Source organism: Brienomyrus brachyistius, unplaced genomic scaffold (assembly GCF_023856365.1).
Source record: "Brienomyrus brachyistius isolate T26 unplaced genomic scaffold, BBRACH_0.4 scaffold51, whole genome shotgun sequence".
NCBI lineage: Eukaryota > Metazoa > Chordata > Actinopteri > Osteoglossiformes > Mormyridae > Brienomyrus > Brienomyrus brachyistius.
The window spans coordinates 752,070-770,196 of NW_026042326.1; the positions used below are offsets into that span (position 1 = coordinate 752,070).

The 18,127-nt window shown below is 42.1% G+C and overlaps 1 protein-coding gene across 4 annotated transcripts in view; it reads right to left on the minus strand.

Moving 5' to 3' along the window:
• The window catches only part of LOC125723767 (signal-induced proliferation-associated 1-like protein 1), a 168,155-nt gene that overhangs the window by 136,014 nt on the left and 14,014 nt on the right, over positions 1 to 18,127 (minus strand). For 2 of the 4 annotated variants that reach the window (XM_049000499.1, XM_049000496.1), the window contains exon 2: positions 6,264 to 6,329. The exons of 1 other annotated variant lie outside the window; for it this stretch is intronic. The gene's annotated coding sequence lies outside the window, so the exon portion shown is untranslated. The remainder of the gene's footprint in view (positions 1 to 6,263; positions 6,330 to 18,127) is intronic. One more of the 4 variants, XM_049000497.1, reaches the window with a different exon arrangement.

Sequence of the window (18,127 nt, forward strand, 5' to 3'; positions counted from 1 at the left end):
ATGTGCATTAGGGGAGGAAGCTGCTGGACAAAATTATTGAAGCATTTAAGTATAAATACAGAGGAAAATGGTTTTAATAATGAAATATTTTATAATAAAACATTAAGCAAAATTACGTAAATTACCGGGAAATTACCCTATTGGGAGCTGGGAGGAAGCAAAAATGTGGACTGTTTGGTAGGGACCTGAGAAGGAGCAAAAACTTAGACTGTCTAGGGGTCCCTGCGGACCTGGCTGAGAAACACTGATGTAATAAACACATCGAATCTGCACTGGATAAGAATGATGGATGGCTTAATGGATGGATGGAGCCTAACACATTTCACGAAACTAGAATGTTTTATAAATTATATTGTAAATCATTGTTCAAGGGAGGCTTGTGTTTTTAACCAAACATTTGGCAGATTGTGTTAAGATTTATTTACAGCTTCAGCAGTTTTTCACATTCTCCATTTGATGTTCCAGCATCTGCTACCTCACAGAGGCTGGAAATCCCAGGACTTCATATCAGAAAGAAATCCATAGTCATGAGGGTTTATCCTCCATATTTACAATGTGGGGAAAAAATCTGTTAAATTCGACATTTATAATACATGGTATGCTGACAGAAATACATGAGTATTCATTTGAGAGCAGTACTATAGCATAACGTCAGAAATTAATATTAGATATATTCAAGGTAATATAGACATTAAACGCACTAGTTTTTGTGCTTGTTTTTTTAAGGATGTGTTCATATCTGAGCCAGGCTGATATTTATATACAGCAGATCTCTATAGATCTCTAAAAGCATCAGTTACAGTCCTGTCCAAATGAAAATTTCTGAGCCACTGCATGTGACTGGGAGTGACCTTTGTCAATTTCATTGTTAAATTGGCAGTTTTTCTGCCTCCATAGTAAACCTCCCAGGACCCCAGTGCCCATTCTGGCTCCTGTATCATAATACCAAGGTTCCCCCCCTTCCCCCCCCCCCCCCCAAATCGCAAAGTGACTTCAATATTTTGTGTGTCGCCTTCACTGTTACAGTCTCCCTATGGCCCCAACCAGACCAGATTTGCAGTTATGGTATGCAGTTTAATTCAATGAATTAAAGAGGAGATATTGTAATTAAACAAGGCAAAAAGGCTTTGGTGGGTGGCAGTACTTTTTGCAGTTTAAAGTCCAATTTTTGGTAAATAAAGCTTTCATTTTTATTTAGTTTCATGAATATATATATATTTTTAATTTAGTGTTCGTTTTCATTTCAACCTTAGTTTACAATAACACTGGTCCCACCAAGCCCAACGTGCATGAACACATACACACTGGCACTGTCAAAACACAGAATAAACCCAGATTGTAGCTTAAACAATTTCTCTAACACTTATTCAATGAAAATTCTAATGTAGCATTCTGACAACTTTATGACTTTAATAATGAGTGTATTTAGCAGCTACAACAGCAAAAAATACAAAAAAAACTCTCCTTACTAATGGTAATTTAATAAACCTGAATAGACAACACTTAAGGTGGTTTGGCTTATTCTGGCCGTCCGTCATTCAGAACAGCACCTGGGCCTTTCCTCTTCAGCTGCTCCTGCACAGCACTAGTACCACCGTGGTATGCCATCAAAACCACACAGCGTAAAACTACCTTTCGTTTTGCGATAATTTGAAGTACTCCAATAATTACGTAGTGATATTAAAGGAAAACTTTTGTTGTAATGAATTGAAGCTTTATAGAAATCAAAAACGTAAATGTATTATAATAATTTTTTTAAATGATGCGTTGATTTAAAATATTGGCGTCGACACATTTTCAGAGTCGACGTCATTGACTATGTCAACTAATCACTGCAGTCACTAGTACTGTACATACCATACACATCAGCTGGTGATCACAAGTGTCTGGTGTGTTATACTTTGAGAGACTCTCTCAGCCCTGCTCTCCAAACTAAGTAAAATCATGGATTTGATCAGCTGGTCTCTCAACGCAATTGACACCATCTTCTCGACGAGAAGCCTAGGTTTGGGGGAACCTGACTGTCCTGCAGGAACATACGCAGCTGGCTACACGATGGACGGATGGGAGAGGTGGAGGGTTGTGTGCCTGGCAGCTCTTTCCGTGGAGGACATTGAAGACATCTACCTATTCGGAACCATGATTACAGGTATTATGCTGATTGGATTAGGCATTGCCCTGGTTTATCGAAGATTGAAGAAAACGGTGACAGCCGCTCAAAACCCCACTAGGCTGGCCGGAATGATTGATGGAGTGGGCAGAGCTGTTAGCACTCAGACTGTGACAATTGATCGCAAACTGGATAACATCACTGTGACTATGGATCGCAAATTGGATAACATCATGGAGAAGCTTACGGCTTTGCAAAAATTATTGGATGGTGGAGACCAGCGTGGACATTAGGGGAGCTGGAAATTACAGCTTCTCGCCCGGAAACCCAAACAACCCTATCCTATCAGGTTTTGGCTCCTCCCAGTCAGCACTGGCCTCGGCCAAGGCAGCTGCTGAACTAACAACTCCCCCAGAAGAACAAGGCAGTGAGACTCTCTTGCATTCCTCTCCCCCAATCCCAAGGACTCACCGCACCCTCCCCCCATCCAACGCCTTCGCCGCTTCATACCCCCAGCGTGAACAGGCGGGTCTGTGACCAGCGCCCTCGTGGCTGCAGGACGGGGGGTTGGGATGGCTGTCTGTCTCTGCTGGACTACCTCCACCTCCCCATTTCCCTCACCCATTGCAAGTCGTGTCATTTTTATGTTGTAAGGTGTAGTGACCATGTGCTTATGTTGCTGAGGTGTTTTTTTCGGTTTCTACAATGTACTCCCCACTGGAGTACAGTCTGGGGGCTGTTTTTTTTATTCTCCTCCTCTCTCCTCATGTTATTCTGTTTCTTTTCTTCTCTCTGCCCCTGTCTCCCGACCGGTCTACCCCCTACTGTGATGTTTGTGTATATATATGGTCGGTTGATGGCCAGTTTTTCGCTGGTACTTGTGACTAGTGACATGGTGTATTGCAACAGCAATAAAGGGTTCTCATCATCATCATCATCATCACAAGGCAACACAATACAAACAACCATAGCCCCTGTCTGTAATACATGGATGTCTGTTAAGATCCTCTTAAACTTTTTATATAACTGTTTATAGAACATTCAATGTTTAACATGAAAAAAATACATAACAAATAATTAGGATCAGAGGTGGGTAATTCAAGACCAGAGAGCAATAATCCAGACCAGATTTTGTTTCACCCAACCAGTTGAGAACAATGTGTCAGTCAGAGTACTCAACTGGTTCGTTAGAATCAAAACAGATACTTGATTTGCAAAGAATGACAATAGAATCAGTGGCAACAGAGCAGTTTCATACTGAAATACGAGGCAATGGTTCATCTGTTCTAGTACCACTCTCAATCCTAAATAATTTCATTGAAACTATTTCCGTATTTCTGTACTATTTCAACAATATACTGAATTTTAAAAACTGTATGTCACTTATTACTGACTACTTACAGCATGAAAGTGTTAATCCGATAATAAACGGGCAGATACCGACTATTCTATTGTTTCAACCTAACAATGAAAATCAGTTTTATTTAGGATAATGGTTTTCCTGAAATCCTAGTACCTTTAATAGAAATATATACGTACAAATACATTATAGTCCAAAAACATGTGGTTAGGTAAACTGGTGTCTCTATCCATCCATCCATCCATTTTCCAAACCGCTTATCCTACTGGGTCGCGGGGGGTCCGGAGCTTATCCCGGAAGCAATGGGCACGAAGCAGGGAACAACCCAGGATGGGGGGCCAGCCCATCGTAGGGCACACTCACACACCATTCACTCACACATGCACACCTACGGGCAATTTAGCAACTCCAATTACCCTCAGCATGTTTTTGGACTGCAGGGGGAAACCGGAGTACCCAGAGGAAACCCCACGACGACATGGGGAGAACATGCAAACTCCACACACATGTGACCCAGGCGGAGACTCGAACCCGGGTCCCAGAGGTGTGAGGCAGCAGTGCTAACCACTGCACCACCATGCCGCCCCCTGGTGTCTCTAATTTGCCTAAATGAATGTGTGCCCTGTAGTTGACTGGCATTCCATTCAGTGTGTCCCCAGCCTTGTGACCACGACCCTGCCCTCGATAAATGATTAAAGTACAGATTGCTGAAAGACAGAAAGATGGACAGATGAACATACATCACATGAACACATGTGCACATGCAAACACAGAGAATCCTCCAGAAGAAGGTAAAGGGGTAAGGAACTACATAACTAATCAATAAAAAGTATAAATAAATATGAAATCATTAAAATTTTAATGTAAAAAGTGCATTTCAGTTATATAACCATTAGTCTGACACTGTTATAGGGGACTTGAAAGCAGCCAGGTCTATTTCCATGGCACACCCAAGGGTCTCCGTCCCTTGCAGGCTGTGTAAGGGAGATTTGCATCCTTGTCTTGGCCACGGAAGGGAACTGGCTGAGGTATCCTTCAGAGAGACAACTGTTTTACTGTAGTCACCTGTCCAATATAATTCTGTAAAATCCTCTGGGGGGTTGAAAAAAACAACACAGAAATGGATGCTGTAGTATTGATAGGTACTACATTCTGACATCTTTCACCATATATATGGTTCTGGAGGAGTTTGACCAGAGAGTGAAGAAAAAGTGGCAAATGAGTGTTCGGCATATGTAGAACCTTCTGGACAGCTAGAAAAGCTTCCAAGGAGACCACCTCATGAATCTGGCATACATGTAGAGGAGAAAGTAGGATCAGCCAGTCCCTGGAATAATTGGGGTAAAGGGCCTTGTTCAAGAGCCCAGTGGTGGAATCACTCTGCTGACCTTGGGATTTGAACCAACAACCTTCTGCTTCCCAACCCACAGAGCAGCCCCCCCAAATTTATATGGTACTGTGTGTGCACACGCACTCTCATACACAGTCTCTCTCACATACACACACACATACAGTACACACACACATACAAACACGCGCACGAACTTAAGCAAAACATAAAAAGCTTACTTGGTTAAGCCTACATAAAGTATGAAGCTGAAAATAATAAACATATATTTTTACATCTACCTGATGCTACCTATTAAATCACAGCCTTACCTGATCAATGACCCTGGTAATTTTATATATAACTAGCGACACAGGTAGAAGAAACCTATTTCTATATTTAGACATTATATATAATAATCAGTCCTTTCGATTTTCCAGTCCTTCATTTTAAAATGCTTTTAGCACAGTGAGAAATGTATCTATACAGAGCAACAAGTGGAGTGAAATTCAGTGCATATATTAATAAACACTTCTGCATCTTCCCAAACATTGAACACAACTGTTGGGCTACCTTATGAACAGAGCTTGGCCATTAAGCACCTCAACCTTTCACACTCGTGGATGATGGAGAACATTACATAACTATTCATGCGACCTACATCTGACAAAAGCACACGTTTCCTAACCTGGACACATACAGCATATGTCACGGCTCATGATCATGCTCTAAAACATCCTAAGAACATTTAGTGTGGGTTATTGTGCTTAACGATACAAAAGCAGTGTGAAGGCCACAAAGACGTAATGAAACAACCACAAATAAAGCAACTGCATTTTTATTGTCTCTTTTTATTTGAAAAGTCAATAACACATATGCCTAGAATTCATCAAAATGTCTGTTTAACTAAGAGTTTCCATGAAGACACATGTGGACACACACAGAACGCCTTTCACATATAAACTCACACACTCATCCTCACACTCCCAGAGAGCTGTCCAGGTTGCTGTACACTATTGCAAGGCTGGTTCTCATGCTTAACTGTAGGACTTAATGTGCAAAATAAAAAAGAAATCTATTTATTTCCTTCAAAACTTTAGCTAGATTATGGTTTCTAAGCCTTTCACCATACTAACTACATATTGCTATTAGCTTATTGTCTTATGGGCTGCAACAAACAGGTATCTTAAATACTGTAACAGTATGACAATCAAAAATGCTGTCAACACAGATATTACAAATTACAAATTTAGACATTCTAATGACTGAATCACATCTCGTCAGTCTCAAATACATGTGGCCCAAAAACACCCCCCCCCCCCCCCCAAGGTCTTGGTAGTCTTATAAAGTTATTACTCTACAAAACATTTAAGTTACCACATATACATTGCATTCCCTTGAAAAAACTTTCAAAATAATTTATTATAAAAAGCATCATTATAGGGTCTATTTTAAACAATACTTACATCATCTATACTCACAATGTGCTGCTATTATAGAGGCTCTCTGTGGGAGGGGGGTGTCCTGAGTTTCTGAAAGAGAATAACAAAGCATTTTGGAGGTACTGTCGGTAGAGATAAACATGTGCATGTGCATTGAGCCTCTGAACTTAATCTAAACTGACCTGGTAAATGTGAAGATTCATACTGGAAAAGCTGCAATGTATCCACATATTACACTTTAGATATAAGAATCCTGGGAACAGGGAGCACAAATAATGTAGTAGTTTACTCTTGCTTAATGTATTAATTAACCAGAAACTAACTGCCAGCTATGTACTGATCCCATGTTCATTCATCCATCGATCCTTCCATTTTCCAAACTGCTTATCCTACTGGGTCAGGGGGGTCTGCAGCCTATCCCAGAAGCAATGGGCATGAGGCAGGGAACAACCCAGCACGGGGGGCCAGCCCATCGCAGGGCACACTCATACACCAGTCACGTACAATTTAGCAAGTCCAATTAGTCTCAGCATATTTTTGGACTGCGGGGGGAAACCGGAGTACCCGGAGGAAACCCCACGACGACATAGAACATGCAAACTCCACACACATGTGACCCAGGTGGAGACTCGAACCCAGGTCCTAGAGGTGTGAGGCAACAGTGCTAACCACTGCACCGCCATGACGCCCCCTATTCATAATCATATCATTGTGAAAGTGGTATACACATCTTTACAAAATATACTGTGAGATAACATTTCGATACTCGTGACAGTGACAGACCATGGCTTGCAAATGCTTTTGCTTCTCCTAAAGAAGTCTACAGTAATAGTTAAAGACTCTACGTTTAAAGTATAACTGCAATAAATTTAACATATCGGTCTTATCATCGAAAAAGAATTTACCGTTTATAAAACATTAACACAGCATAATCAGCTGGCAAGGTGAGTTTTAGAAGAGACAATTGCAGACAGGAGAGGAGGCAAAGCAGTAAAGCCTTGGACATGTGCAGATGGTGTAACGAATATGCACGCCAGTTGGAATGACAAGCATTCACACCAAGATTAAGAATAACAAGCACAAACACACGACATCTTTTAACAAGATTCCAGTAGTGATTTAGTAACCAGCTAAACACATTTCGTAACACAGTTTTTATACAGTCAGAACAGTTTTCTTGGAAGCTAAGATAATGGAATACAATGCGAGTCAATGTCATCTGTTGATCAGTGCAAATGTATACAAATGACATGGTAATATAAATGTGGTTATAATCCATAAGTACATTACGATAATAGGGCATGCCCATAATCCCCATAATCACAGTCATGAAAAACATTCTATGTGTTTTTACTGACAGGTGGGTCCCACTTACAGATTTTCAGAATTTTTCAGTTTCTGTCACTATACTGTACATTGGGGCTATCAGACTGAGAGAAAAATCTAAGAATGCCATGCCTTTAAGAATCTATGAACACCATAATAATACATTATAATGCATCATAAAACATTATAAACATGACCATAAATATTTATAGAAAGGGCAAAATGCTTCCTTAATTCTTATACTGACCGTAATAATGCATTATGAAGGTATCAATAGTGCATTATAGATCTCATCCTCACTCACACACCAAACCCATTCAGTCTTGATGGCAATGGATACATTTTACCAGTTTCATTCTACTCAGATCTTTAACACCGGTTCTTCTGATTTTTTTTTTTTTGCAATATCATAACTAAATTCAATACTAAGGGTCTTCATGTCTATACATTCATGTCTATTGCTTGTACCCAGACGTTTCTCTCACACAGATGTTTCTTTTCTCAACAATTCCAACCCACCAGCAGCTAATATAAGTATATCTTGTTTTCGATACCTTATACATTTTTATTGCCTTGTACAATACCTTGACCGACACCATGACCCCCAAATAACAGTTATGGAGTTTTTTTCATGTTTTTAAATTTCTATAAAACGTGCTCTTAAAGGTTTTCTCACGGTCCCTACTTTGGGAGCCCCTGACAAAGGGAAATGCGTTCTGTCACGATCGGGTACGAGCAGGCAGGCGATCGTGCGGGTAAGGCGTGCAAGGACCAAGCGGACAGGCAAAGACGGGGCAAAACGAGAGTTTAATTAGGAAGCGCGGACGGGGAAACATCTCACGCATACAAACATCAATGACGGACAAGGGAAACCGGGGAGACCAGGACTTAAATACGCAGGACTAATCAAAGTAACTAGACACAGCTGGGTACAATCGGGGAAGTACACGTGGGTAATCAGGGGGCGTGGCACACACGAGGAGCGGACGAGCCGGGCATGGCAATTATAGTTTATTATTATATTATAATATTTTTTAATTAAATTAGAAGATATTATCTTTTTAGATATTGGTCATACCTAATTCTTAAAAAAATGTATTAATGTGACTTGCAATCTATGTGTCCTTACAAAACCATTAAGCATTACCATTCACTGAGGTGGCAAAACCTTCAACAGATATATAAAGATCCTGGTCAAAGAAAAATAAAAATATCCCGATATTCTTCTCATACAGGCTTTTTTGCTAAATAATTCCAAACCTACAACTCAGAGACAGGAACAACCAGAAAATGCCTGCCTGTCATCTACATGTCATTATGTTGAAAAGGTTCCTTGAGAACAGGAATATTTTTAAAAAGTATTACATTCAAACCTAGAATGCAGAGAAGTAATTAGGATCTAATTCTATGGAAGAAAGTAACATGACAAAAGGCTGGGCAGAAATGTTTATTTAAGGAAAATGATGGCTTTTGCATGGACACAAAGGACAGTTGGGATGAGACCGAACAAACAGCACAGACACAGAAAGGATAAAACAAAAAAACAAAACCCCACCCCAGCCACCCAACCCAACCAATGATTTTGAAATCCTTAAGGTCAGGACACACTTCTCCACCCAAGGACTGTATGTTCACGTACCCACACTCAAAACTGAATATTTCCGTGGTCAAGCCAGCATAATGCAGACATCAACCATGAAAACTTTATGATAGATCATAAACATTTTGGACATATAATTGAAACTAAGGAAGGAAGGATTTCTAATTAATTACACTTATTTGGGGAAAATACTTTATTATTATTTATTGACATGCTTATTTGTTGAAATCCTGTATTTTGCATATTTCATAAAGAACTGTGAAAATATTTTATATCTTTAAAATGTATAAGGAAACACGCTCAAAATGTTGTCCGAATGAATGCTCAATTGTTTAATGGTTTAAGTTTATAAAACAATATATATAATAAATAAATAATAATAATAACTAGCACATGCTGTGGTAGAAAAATTTAGAATATAACACTTAGAATAAAAGTCGGACCTCTCAGTTTGATAATAATAATAATAATAATAATAATAATAATAATACATTTTATTTATAATGCCCTTTACATCCCAGGATCTCAAAGGGCTTGATGAGGTAAATCTCGAAATCTCCGAGCAACCAGTTGATAAACCATAACTCCCACTCCACAGTAAGGGTGTCTAAATCCTGATTGGTCACAAAACACCAATGAACCGAGCTCAAATGTATAACAAACACAATTCTCGAATTCTATTGGTTCACCTTGGTGGCAAGGTAAAGTCCACCCATTCTGCTCAGTTTACCAGAACATGTCTCGACTGCTAGGCTCCTACTGGAGATATGAATATAGATATTAATTACATGACATTGAATCACTGTAATACATGGTTAACCATGGGGATGGAGGACGGATCTCCAGCATGCAATGCATTCACTGTCCAGCCTCCGCCATACAATGCCACAGTGACATGGTTAACATATGATTAATATGATTAACATGATTACTTATACATTTGCACTACCGCATAGCTTGCTATATATTGTCTGCCACAACTATTCTATAAAGCTATAACTCGCTGTGCACCAGTTGGGGCAGCTTCGAATCTCTTCCTGCAAGTGGTTTCTCCCCCCCTTTGTTCCACTGTCTGCCTCTCCAAGGCCCAAGCTTTCCTCAGGGTCTGTGGAACTTACTGCAGGCAGCTATCTCGAAGCGAGGTCACACAGTATTCAAAACAATCTCTTTTTGCCTAAGGCCTAAAGACACACACAAACCCAATATGCCAACCTCCCGGGCCTACCGATGTCCAATTTTAATTCCACAATGCGAAGTATGCATAGGAGGAGTAAGTATTCCGAAATAGCGACGTGTGCAATAGATGAGGACCAATGCAAAGAACCGCATTTAAACAAGCAAAGAAGTAATAACAGGCCTGACGAGAGGCTGTGCTGGCAGGCAACTCTATTTAACAAGAGCTCCAAAAGGCCTCTGAACCATGGATCTGCACTCCATTTCCCAAAGCATCCTGCTGACTCATTTCAAAAGTGCTTGTCTTCTTAAGGTGACCAGACAATCCATGTCAGGGAGGACATTTTGAGTGGTTTTACAAACCACTTTTAAACTAAAATGCTCCTGTACTTGGCTAAATAGTTCAGTTCCTCTTGTGCTGTGACTGGTTTGTTTCCTTGATGGAAAGATTATCACATTAACATTAGTGACAAAAGCATTATCATAGAAGACTGACCTATCAGTACACAGCAAGAACTCAGTGCTTAAATGAAATCCAGGTCCTTTCAATTTGAAATGGTAGTTTTCCTAATTCAAAGTGTCCTCCCTGATATTGATTATCTGGTCACTCCATTCTTCAGGTTTCTAGTAATAAAAACAAAGTTATCATTACTGATTCTGAATAATTCCTGGTTGTTGCTGTATGTGGGCCCATTATAAACTATTTGCTAGATTCACCACAAACCTGGCTCTTCCCATAGTTAATATGTCCACCAATCTTTTGGTCTTCTAACCACAAATATCCTAAAATCATTCCCTGAGCAGAATTATTAGGCAAAGTGCTATTCCAGTTAAAATGGACCAACAGATGACCTTACAGAGAGCAGAAAGGTGCATACAATCAAGTGTTTTGTAGCCAACAGCCAAAGATGACAAAATAAGCATTGTAGAAAGAAGGCGGCACAAATTAAAGGCTGCCAAAGATATCTGTCAAGTTACAGAGGACACTTCTAGAATCTCTTTAGCATCAAGTGCCACCATTTTTCTCCAGAAGTACGAGGTGCACTGTGTCACAACATCACAAAGACTCAAACACAACCCACTCAACAAGGCACACAAGCTGAAATGTCAATAATGGGTATGGATGTGTCTAACACTGATTTTAAAAAGGTTTTGTTGAGAGATGAGATGAAAGACGGCCTTGATGCTGCCTCAGCAAATATAGGATGAAATCAAATGAGAAACTTGGCTGGTTGAATGGATAAGAGGTTCATGTTGGTCATTGATTAGAAAAGTAGCTATTAAGCTTGGCAAAGTAAACTGTATAGAATGGCTAACAGTTTGTTATTCTTTATATATACTGAGTACAACCCTTTTTTATTATTATTTCTGTGGATGGTGAAATAAGGAAAATGCACTAATAATTCTATTGAAATTATTTAATCATCATTTAAAAATCATTTAATTGTCTTCCTAAATTCCTACTTTTTCCTGAACGATTATAATTTCTTTTGTATTCAATTAGTCTCTTCTTGTAAAGGTTCTCTACTCTCTACCTAGTGGTTTTCCAAGTAGAAAGGTCCCTAAACCTCTCCTCTGGGACACCTCAGCAATTCCATGTATTAATTAAATTTCACAATCAGTTCACTTAACTTAGTTAAATACTTTGATGAGATACTGATTAGCCAAACATGGCATGTTAGTGGTCAGATCAACAAAAACATGCATGGGTCTACTAGATGGTTACTGCAAATACTGGGGTGACTTTAGAGTGACTTTTGAAATGGTTAAGGTGACACACTTTGATAAACGTAATACCACATAGTTTTACACAAACAGGAAGACGATTTAAACATAATTTAATTTGATTAATTAAGACTTGATCACAGGACTGTATATACTGTTTGGGTATCTGCTCCAAAATTATATCATGTATTGCTCTCCTTCCGGGAGAGCAGAGAAACCGAAGAGTCTGAGCCAACCTATGTAATACGCAGGCAGGGATGTGAACATCACTGCATACATTTTGCAACATATACAAGTGACTGGGATGCATTTGAACTGCCATAATAAAACATTAACTGGCATCCCGTCTCAGACATTTCTGAAGAAATACAGCATCTCTAAAGCTTCATACTGAAATTAACCTTCATACCTCTTCTTGATTTGATTAAACATCTACTTGAATTACATAATTTAAAACACATTAAATCTATATATGTTGTGTTAAACTTGCTATAAGTTATTTAAACTAGACAGTGATGGGCTGCCCCCCCCGTCCTGGGTTGTTCCCTGCCTCATGCCCATAGCTTCCGGGATAGGCTCCGGACCCCCCGCAACCCAGAAGGATAAGCGGTTTTGAAAGTGGATGGATAGATATTTAAACTAGAATAAGATTTATGCCTATTAAGTGAACAATTACAGACTACATAAATATATATGTATTGATTCTAGTCATCTTAAGGACTAAAATTCCAATTTATACCATGAGTACAGGGAGTATGATTACTGTAACGGCATGCAATGGTGCAGGCGGGATAATATGACGATCCACTTGCAGTTCAAGACAAAAGGGATTTACTAACATAAAACAGAACACACTGGGAGAGGCACAAAATAAAATGATCACACAAGATAAAGGCAGGCACTTAAATACACTGACTAAAAGTGTGGCTTTATAGAACATGGAGCAGGCAAGGACAATCCAATCAATTAAGGAGGTAAACCTCAGGGGAGTCTTGAACCCACAACTGGAGGTATATCAACTTCTGATCACTCACTCAACCCATTGAGTTACAAAAGCCCAGAGAGTAGAGAAGCAGATTAGGGACTAAGGTTACATGGCAGTGGGAACAGGATAGCCAGCAACACCTGCTGGCCAAATGGGGATCAAAACATAGGACAGGCATGGACGGCACCCACCCTGACAGTTTACATAAATCTTATTTACAACATCAGAATTATTCAGTCTGAACTCCAAGTTTTGTTTAGTAATTACACAAATAGCACAATATAAATTAACAGTAAAACAAAGCAAAGCGAAAGGGTAACAGCTTATTATTAGAAATTCGCTAGCAACTGTTTTCATCAAAAGTTTATTTTATATCTAAATTGCATAATGCATATAAACGAATAAGTACCGATGATATGAATAATCATATGGTAAGAGTCTCATTTTATCATAACCTGTAAACTTAATTAGTAAGCTTAAGTATTAAATTCCAAAAGGAATTTTGATAAGAAGGTATACGATAGTCCTGCACATTCCATGGTTTTTAAAATCTCATTATTAACTGCGGCTCAATATAAAAGCATATCGCCTGAATATTTTCAGCAAACGGGAACCGTTTAAACTGCTCAGTTAATGCAAGCAGTTGTAGTGCTAAATATTCTATGCCTGATGAAAAAAGATGCTAAAAGTGTGTATTTTTAACCATATGATACTGTATGAATTTTTGGGAAGCCGCTAAAACTCTATTCCTAACCCTGTCAACACTAAACCATGTAGATTGTAGATTAATTTCTTTGCACAACTAATCATTTAATTAAAAACCCAACTAAAACCAGAAGCAGGACACTTACACGTAACTGGATCACAACATTGTAAGAAACTGCTGTGCTTTTCAGTTAATGTGTGTCATGACATTCAGGTACATAATGATCAGGTATTCAAATATTTAAATACTGTAATCATGCTGTTGCAAAGAACCAAAGCTTCTACCTGTTTCTAACAAAAAAAAACAAAAGCAATGGAAAGGAGAGTGACACCATGATAAAGATCAAAACTTATTTTTTTCCCATTCAGAATATCTCATGTTTAGAGTGTGTTATTTTCATGACAAATGCAGTTTTTGTTCGCAAACTGGCGATCCTCGGCCCATCTTTGCTCCTAAAGGACTAGACTTTTACAAAAGTAAAACATAATTAAGTCTTTAGAAAAACCTCTGAGTTCAGTATTTTTCTATGAATGCCATATCAATATGAACCCACAAACACATTAAAATGCATTCGTAAAGCTTTATAAGCATGGTCTCAAATTAATTCTGGGTATCCATCCATCCATCCATCCATCCATTATTTTCCACTGAATTCGAGGTCGGGTCGCGGGGGCAGCAGTCTCAGCAGGGAAACCCAGACTTCCCTCTCCCTGGCCACTTCATCTAGCTCCTCCGGGGGAATTACGAGGCGTTACCAGGCCAACCGAGAGACATAGTCCCTCCAGCATGTCCTGAGTCTTCCCTGGGGCCTCCTCCCAGTGGCACATGCCTGGAACACCTCACCAAGGAGGCATCCAGGAGGCATCCTAATCAGATTCCCGAGCTACCTCATCTGGCTTCTCACAATGTGGAGGAGCAGCGGCTCTACTCTGAGTCCCTCCCGAATGACTGAGCTCCTCACCCTATCTCTAAGGGAGAGCCCAGCCACCCTGCGGAGAAAACTCATTTCGGCCGCTTGCACTCGCAATCTCCTTCTTTCATTCACTACTCATAGCTCATGATCATAGGTGAGGATAGGAACGTAGATTGACTGGTAAATCGAGAGCTTTGCCTTTTGGCTCAGCTCCTTCTTTACCATGACAGACTGACGAAGTGCCTGCATCACTGCTGATGCCGCCCTGATCCGCCTGTCGATCTCCCGCTCCATCCTTCCCTCACTCATGAACAAGACCCCAAGATACTTAAACTCCTCCACTTCGGAAAGGATCCCCTCCCCGACCCGGAGAGAGCACTCCATCCTTTTCCAGCTGAGGACCATGGTCTCGGATTTGGAGGTGCTGATTTTCATCCCAGCCGCTTCACACTCGGCTGCGAACTGCTCCAGTGAGAGCCGAAAGTCACGGTCCGATGAGACCAACAGAACCACATCATCTGCAAAAAGCAGAGACCTAATCCTGAGGTCATCAAACCGGACACCCTCAACACCCTGGCTGCGCCTAGAAATTCTGTCCATAAAAGTTATGAACAGAATCGGTGACAAAGGAGTCCAACCCTCACCGAGTCTGACTTATTGCTGCCCATGCGGACCGGGCTCTGGCACCGGTTATACAGGGACCGAATCGCTTTTAAAAGGAAGTCCGGCACCCCATACTTGAATGCCTTCTCCAAGACCACAAAACACATGTAGACTGGTTGGGCAAACTCCCATGAACCCTCCAAAACCCTGTGGAGAGTATAGAGCTGGTCCACTGTTCCACGGCCAGGGCGAAAACTACACTGCTCCTCCTGAATCCGTGGTTTGACTATCCCTCCTCTCCAGCACCCCCAAATAGACCTTACCAGGGAGGCTCAGTAGTGTGATCCCCCTGTAGTTGGAACACACCCTCCGGTCCCCCTTTTTAAAGAGGGGGACCACCACCCCGGTCTGCCAATCCAGAGGCCCAGCCCCCGATGTCCACACAATGCTGCAGATGCGTGTCAACCAAGACAGCCCCGCAACATCCAGAGCCTTGAGGAACTCCGGGCGGATCTCATCCACCCCTGGGGCCCGGCCACTGAGAAGCTTTTTAACCACCTCAGCAACCTCTGCCCCAGAGATAGGTGAGTCTGCCCCCAAGTCCCCAGACTCTGCTTCCTCAATGGAAGGCGTGTCGTTGGGATTGAGGAGGTCTTCGAAGGATTCTTTCCACCGACCCACAACGTCCCGTGCTGAGGTCAGCAGTGCACCATCCCCACTATAAACAGTGTTGATGCTGCACCGCTTTCCCACCCTGAGACGCCGGATGGTGGGCCAGAATCTCCTCGAACCCGTCTGGAAGTCGTTCTCCATGGCCTCGCCAAACTCGTCCCATACCCGAGTTTTTGCCTCAGCGACCACCGAAGCCGCGTTCCGCTTGGCCTGCCGGTACCTATCAACTGCCTCCGGAGTGCCACAGGCCAAAAAGGCCCGATAGGACTCCTTCTTCAGCTTGACAGCATCCCTCGCTGCCGGTGTCCACCAGCGGGTTCGGGGATTGCCGCCGCGACAGGCACCGGCTACCTTACGGCCACAGCTCCGGTCAGCCGCCTCCTGGAGGCACGGAACAAGGCCCATTCAGACTCAATGTCCCCCGCCTCCCCTGGGACATGGGCAAAGTTCTGCCGGAGGTTGGAGCTGAAGCTCCTCCTGACAGGGGATTCCGGCAGGCGTTCCCAACAGACCCGCACTATACGCTTGGGTCTGCCAGGTCTGACCAGCTTCCTCCCCTAGCAGCGGAGCCAACCCACCACCAGGTGGTGATCAGTTGACAGCTCCGCTCCTCTCCATACCCGAGTGTCCAACACATACGGCCACAAGTCCGATGACACGACCACAAAGTCGATCATCAAACTGCAGCCTAGGGTGTCCTGGTGCCAAGTACACATATGGACACCCTTATGCTTGAACATGGTGTTCATTATGGATAATCCGTGACGTGCACAGAAGTCCAATAACAAAACACCACTCAGGTTAAGATCGGGGGGGCCGTTCCTCTCAATCACGCCCCTCCAGGTCTCACTGTCATTGCCCACGTGAGCATTGAAGTCCCCCAGTAGAACAAGAGAGTCCCCGGGAGGAGCGCTCTCCAACACCCCTTCCAAGGTCTCCAAAAAGGGTGGGTATTCTGAACTGCTGTTTGGTGCATAAGAGCAAACAACAATCAGCACCTGTCCCCCCACCCGAAGGCAAAGGGAGGCTACCCTTTCGTCCACCGCGGTAAACCCCAATGTACAGGCGCCCAGCCAAGGGGCAATAAGTATGCCCACGCCTGCTCGGCGTCTCTCCCCGTGAGCAACTCCAGAGTGGAAGAGGGTCCAACCCCCTTTGAAGAGACTGCTTCCAGAGCCCAGGCCGTGTGTCGAGGTGAGCCCGACTACATCTAGTCGGAACCTCACAGCCTCATGCACCAGCTCAGGCTCCTTCCCCACCAGAGAGGTCACATTCCATGTCCCTAGAGCTAGCTTCTGCAGCCGAGGATCAGACCGCTAAGGTCCCCGCCTTCAGCCACTGCCCAACTCGCACTGCACCCGACCCCTTTGGCCCCTCCTACAGGTGGTGAGCCCATTGGAAGGGGGACCCACGTGCCTTCTTCGGGCTGTGCCCGACTAGGCCCCATGGGTGTAGGCCTGGCCACCAGGCACTCGCCATCGAACCCCACCCCCAGGGCTGGCTCCAGGAGGGGGCCCCGGTGACCCGTGTCCGGGTGAGGGAAAACGTGTGCCCATGTTTTTGTTCATCATAAGGGGTCTTTTGAGCCACACTTTGTCTGGTTCCTCACCCAGGACCTGTTTGCCTTAGGTGACCCTACCAGGGGCATAAAGCCCCAGGCAACTTAGCTCCTGGGATCATTGGAACACGCAAACCCCTCCACCATGATAAGTTCTAGGCTCCAAGATGGGTAATTCTGGGTATATAAATTTCCTGTAGGGTATGAATTTTTCATATACCGCCATACCATAGAATGGTAACAAATTAAATTAAACAACAGCCAAAACACTTTAACAGGCAGCAAATTATATTATATTGTTCCTGGCTAAAAGTGCTATAGATTGCTGTCCAGAATATATTGAAACGGAACCTGTGTTAACTGTGCCTACCCTTACCCTAACTCTTCTAACTAAGAGTTATAATTTTATAAAACTATCCATACCTGTTCAGCATTATAGTATTCATAATTACTGCTTCAGTCTGCACCTGAAATTCTGGATTACGTGTAATATAATTAGGGCTAAATACATAGTTATAATCAATAAAACAGGTTGCTATCTAGAAGATTATTAATCAAATAAAAAATGGTCAGTGAAGCCATTAATATTGAGCTAAGTTATGATTAATAAAACATGTAGCTATTGAG